Below are 6,433 nucleotides of genomic sequence, written 5' to 3' on the forward strand. Positions count from 1 at the left end.
GTAGTCCTCTGTACACCACCTGCTCAGCACCAAACAGCAGACAGTTAGCAATTCGATGGTGAGTATTTCCCTCAGGAGTTGGTAGAGACCAAAACAGAGCTAAAAGAGAATGAATGTTGGACTTACATTCACCAGGTGGCCAGAAACACGACTCCAAATGAATGTTTGCTAACCTCTTCACCACAACAGCTTTATAAGTGAAAATACATAAAGTAGTTGTTTCCAAGCAACTTCTTAGGAGGTTATATAGCAATTACAAATCTGTAAAATGATCGTTACCAAATATTCTTGTCTCAATAAATTAGGTTTGTTTTTATATATATATATATATATATATATATATATATATAAAAAATAAAGAAAAAGTTCTCACCTCCTGCTGGCTGTGATGTCAGATTTGAGAGTCTGGCTTGGAGTTTCTTTCTGGGCATTTTGAATGTTTCCTGTCTTGTTCAAACCCATGTGGGCTGCCCTCGTTGCTTGTAAAAACACCTCATCTTCAGAGGTTGTATGCTTACTACCCTTCACATTTTTTCCTGTGTAAATTAGATACCTACAGAAATGTACTCTGTGACAAAAAAAAGCAGTGGGAATGATGTTTGCATGCCGATTTCCTGCATAGCACTGAGAGAATCAAGTGACGTCTGGAGTTCTTTGCAGATTGGGAAATAATTTGGCCAATCAACGGAAAGCGTCTCCATGGTCAGAAAGTTCATTCACTGCACTCTAATTTGAATGATTTAATACCTGCTGCTATTGAATGAGCACAAAGACACTTAAGTTTTTGTTTGAAAGTGTCCATGACGCAATTGCAGTATATTCTTACCACACAACATGTTTTTTTCACACCTTTTTTCCTACGACAGTCAAAAGACCAAGATTGTTACTCACCTCGCACTTGGTTTTTGAATATGATGCCTGCTCAACCAGGTGCCTTAATCAAATATATGAGAACACAAATCTGCACCTTCTGTCAGTCTGGAGGGGGTTTCCCTACAAAAACAAGGGGCTGGGTTTCCCAAACTCTAAACTTGAAGTACAAAAACAAAATGAAAACCTCATTTTAACCCAAATCAATACATTTTGTATAATAATCTAGCCTTTAACAGCAGATACACTTTGTCATGTCTGCATAGGATTCCCTGAAGAAGTATTACTGAAGAAGAGCATCAATGTAAACTTGTAAAATAAATTGATATATGTTTTGGGAAACCTGGTTCCGTTTTTAGCTCTTTCTCTGCCCACTATGCCACATTATTGTGTTTTCTGTATTGGCTGCTGCTGCTATCACTGCTGGTGTGTCAGAAGAGCAAACCTCCACTGTGTCTGAGGCAGGGGGAGACTTGGGCCTGCTTTTTTATCTAGACAATTACAATGCATTCTTCTTCTGTGGTTTTGATGGAGCACCGTGTTGCTGCCTCTTGAGATCTTTTTCGAGAAAAACCAAACAAAAAAAGCATAAAACTATTTTCTGTTTCTTAACTTTGCTATTATGAAGTGCCAGACCCTCCTTGAAGTCAGTGTTGGCACTGAGTCGTGGGTTGCGAATGAAGCAACAAACTGAGCATGGAGGTAAACTGTGGTGCTAATCTGTCAGTGGCTGGGTGCTAACATGGCTTTGTTAAAAAGCTGTATTAGCGATATTATTCCTTTTGTCGATGACTCTGGGCAGTCTTGTGTTTCTGACTGCTGCACTGCTGTATGCTGACATAGCGAGGTATAAACTCTGCTGCTGCTGCTTTGCTGATGAATGTAGACTAGTCTTCCTCAGCAGGATCATACAGACAGATGTGAGTGTCTGGTGCAGCTTTTCCTGTTGTGCTACTTCCTGTTAGACTTTTGTTTGGAACACAGAGGGAGACTCTTATCGCCAGGATCCAAAAAGATCATGAATGTTGTATCTTTATGTGGCCGATGGCCTGCTTGTATGTTTAAACTTTTTTTTTTTTTTTTTTTTTTTTTTACTGATATTATTTGATATTTATGCTTTGACTCGGTCAAATGTTGTACGTTTAAATATTTTCTCCCTAAATTTATTTTGTTGCCTTTTTTTCCCTGATTCCAGCGTTCATACCATTTCTCTTATATTTATTTGTTTTGTCCTGTAAATTATCATTCAAGGAGAGAATTTGTTGGATCTAGACTTTATAGCTTTTCCACTGCAGGCTTTACCAAGAGACACAGACTTCACATGAGGTTCACAGACATGAATCAAAGTCACAATGAAACCAGAAATGACTTTTGTATATAATTCCACATGTCATTTTATACAACTAGTCTATATAACTACATACTAATAACAAAATTAATGTTCTTGTATTTTTGTATAGAAATGTAATTAGATTTACTAGGTAAGATTTTCATGTACCTCATCATGTACCATAAATAAGATTTTTGTAAAATCCCGCTTCTGCACTCTGGAGATGCAAATGGTTATAAAGACGATCATGAATTCATGTTTAATTAGAGAGTAAAGAGTGCATCAATATCAGATCGCAAAACAATTTAGTTTGACAATAGAAAGAAACCGTAGAAATCAAATAAATCAGTTGAAAACTAAATAAATACAAGGATGCATTAATATAGATGGATAATTACCCAATAGAGACCACATTTGTAAATTGCTAGCAAAATCCAGCTTTTAATATGGACATAAAAGGAATAAGCATTTTGATTTGCTAATTGTTTCCCAATTAAGGCTACTGCTTTTGCAAAAGCTGCTGTTATCATTTACATGACCAATGCTACTACTATTTTAGGAAATGCGCTTATTTGCTTTCTTGCTGAGAGTCGTATGAGAAGATCAATACTGCGCGTGTCTGTACAGTAAATATAAAGCTACTGCCAGCAGCCAGTTCTGTTAGCTTAGCACAAAAACTGGAAACAGGCTCTGTCCACAACTTTAAAATGCCCCCCTGTCAGCACCTCTAAAGCTCACTGGTTAATGTGTTATATCTTGTTTGTTTAATCGGTACACAAATGGAAACAAGTTTTACAGGGATTATGTACCGGACTATTTTTTTTGCACGGGGCAGTGACTTCCTGCCAGGCAACCAGCAGAGTTGTTGGATGTGATACACGCAAAAAGGAAGATGAACAATAAATGTAGTAGTTTTAGTAGTGGACGCATGTTGATTTTACAACAAAACGGTTTTAAAAAATGAGTTGGCTTAGTGCGGACACATTAATAGGCTAAAAGCAACACACAGACTGCACCAACTTTCAGCAGATTTTTCCATAAACAAACATTTAACAAAAACAAAATTTACAGGATGTAATCAGAATAATTTTAAAAGGTATAATTACATAAAAAATACCACACACCGTGACTTTAGTGTAGTAATTGCCTTCCTGTCCTTCCTGTATCCTATGACTTAATACTTTCTCTGCATTATGTTCTGCCCTGTTAAAGGAAACTAGATGCTTTCAGAACAGCAGTTTCATTGTGACTTTGAGTAATTGTCTGTGAAGCCCATGAAGCGTTTTGTCATTGGAGGTTTGACACGGTCAGAAGGTGCAGTAGAGCCATAAACCAGACTCACCAAGTCTTCAAAGATAACCTCTCCTTGACACAACTCTTCTTTTGTCATGATCTGTGGTTGCTTCACAGCGTTGGAGCTCAATGTAGGAATCGGCTCGCCTGCTCTCTCTAACTTTGGAGGGGAAATTTGAGCATTTGATCAGTTTTCTGCGAAAACTTCACCACTGCGCCAGAGATGTTTTGCTCCCTTCTGGGTGCTTTTCTTTCTGAAGGGATTTGGTTCGCAGTTGTCTTGTCAGGGAGCTCCTGAGATTAGCCAGGGGCCACTAAAGGCTAGTGGGCAGAGACCCCACCCCCTCCCCTGCAATGAATGATCTGGGGAGGGGGGGAGTCATTTCCTCCATCTGCAGACTGATCTTATTGAAGCAAACAACAACAATCCACCCTCGATAATAAAAACAAAACCCCTCTTTCCATTTCTACACGTCATCATCCAACACTGCAGTGATTTACATCTCCTTTCTATTGCCAGAATGCATGGAGCGAGAGACATTTAACAAACAGAAAATGTTTTCCAGAAAGCATATGTTCTGTTTCTCTTTTTTTTCTATTTTGACAGTAAGATGATTTTATAGGAAATCCGTACAAGTCCAAACAAGTTGAGGATTTGGGAGGTATCTGTCATCCTGAGCTCCACAGCTACATGCCATTGTTATGATGCTTCTGGTCTTGTATGGTAACTTATTTGACTAGATCAACAGCATGGGATCTTTCTGTAGTTAGTCCTGTGTGTGTGTTCCTCTTCCCAGTCTCAGTAGGAAGGCTGTACTTCATTGCTAAGTGCTCTATAATAGATCTCTTGGTGATAATTTCATAAAGAAGCAAAACCTGCAGAAAGTGTATCCTGCTGAAACTAACTTGATCCTCTCTTTAGCAATGACGTCTATATTTGTAGTTCACATATATGCCTGTTCAAATACAATATCTTGAGAATTGTTATATTTATGTTGTGTATTAAATGTCGTGCTGGGTTTTTACATTTGTTTTATCTAACTTTTTCTTTTTGCTTAACATTGTATTTTTTCTTTCTTGGAGGCACAGTGGGTGGCTTTATGCACAGGCATTGAAAACATTTTTTTTGGTTTGTACTGTAACAACATATTTTGTTTCAGAGCTTCTGACAGTTTTCGTCTATAGCTGCTCAACATAGTGCGGACACCTGCCCTAAATCTCTGTTGTGTTGTTGTGCCTCTCTTTTTCTTTCTTGTTTTTTAAATCATTATTTCTGTGTTGTATCAGCTGAGAGTTGGTACCACAGCTCTGCTTGTAACCACAATAGTCTCATTATGTTTATTGATTTTAATATCAAAATAATAAAACCATTAGCACCCCATCTTGACTCTGCTGTGTGTGTGCGTGCGTGTGTGCGTGCGTGCGTGCGTGCGTGTGTGTGTGTGTGTGTGTGTGTGTGTGTGTGTGTGTGTGTGTGTGTGTGTGTGTGTGCGTGCGTGTGTGCGCGTGCACATGCACGTTTTGGTGACTGAGATGAAGTTCCAAGTGTAGGCTACATACAGATATATTCAAATGTTTTCATTGAATTTCCATAGTATAAATCAAGAAAGTATAGATAACAAGAGAACAATATACTATAGGTATAAAGGAGGGGGGAATTACAGGGACAATATACCTACATGACTCACACTATTAGATTTCAGTCTATTTGTTTCTACTGAAGACATCTCTTCAAAACTATTTTAAAGGTCCCATGACACAGTGCTCTTTAGATGCTTTTATATAGGCCTTAGTGGTCCCCTAATACTGTATCTGAAGTCTCTTTCCTGAAATTCAGCCTTGGTGCAGAATTACAGCCACTAGAGCCAGTCCCACAATGAGCTTTCCTTAGGATGTGCCATTTCTGTGTCTGTAGCTTTAAATGCTATTGAGGAGGAGAGAGGGGGAGGGGACCTTGACCAACTGCCACTTTGCTCGTTTGAAAGCCATGATGTCTCTCTCTCTCTCATGGGTGGGCCAAATTCTCTGGAGGGGCAAAGCTTATGACCTCATAAGGAGCAAAATTCCAGATCTGCCCATTTGAGCTTTCATTTTCTCAAAGGCAGAGCAGGATACCCAGGGCTCCGTTTACACCTATCACCACTGGGGGACCATAGGCAGGCAGGGGGAACGCATTAATGTTTAAAAAAAACTCATAAAGTGAAATGTTCATGCCATGGGACCTTTAAAACAGGTCACACATATATAATAAAAAAAGGCTTAATTATTTCCCAGAAATAACTTTTTTTTTAGCATGTGTTACTCAAGCGAAAGTGAAAACTTTGTACAAACCAGGAGAGTAAGTCCAATAAAGTCCATTAAATGAAGTTCATGTTACAATTTAAATTCGATTAAACTCACGATGAAAGCAGGGTTTGGATCTGGCCAGCTTACTTACCCACAAGAAATTTGTATAATTGAAATATATAAATAACAAAAATCACAATATTTTTGCCACAATTTTTCCAACACTTCTTTTACAGGGTAAATTTAGTGTAAAGTCTTGAACAATGCTTATTTGTGCTTATTACTAATGCAAAATTTGGCTCAAATTGGCTCCAATGCAAACCAAAGGGTGACACATTGCTATGCCAATACAGTCTATTATATTTAAAAACTCATATCCTGAAATCCTCCTGCTTTGGACGTACCCATAACATAGGCCTATGTTTGTGGGATTCTCTAGTGTTTTTAGTAAACACACGGGTAGCTTATTAGTAGTGTTATTATTTTATTGTGGCCTTCTTAGAATCACTTGCTACTTTTAAGTTAACCTCATAAACTGTTGCAGGCCCACTGGTGGTTCTGTTTTTACAAACTCACATTGTATTGTCAAGCAGTTGAACATAGCCTACAAGAGCTTTGTTTTAAATGCCATTGTATTTTCTATGTTTCCACATG

The sequence above is a fragment of the Perca flavescens genome, chromosome 13, assembly GCF_004354835.1.
Source record: "Perca flavescens isolate YP-PL-M2 chromosome 13, PFLA_1.0, whole genome shotgun sequence".
Taxonomy (NCBI): Eukaryota; Metazoa; Chordata; class Actinopteri; order Perciformes; family Percidae; genus Perca; species Perca flavescens.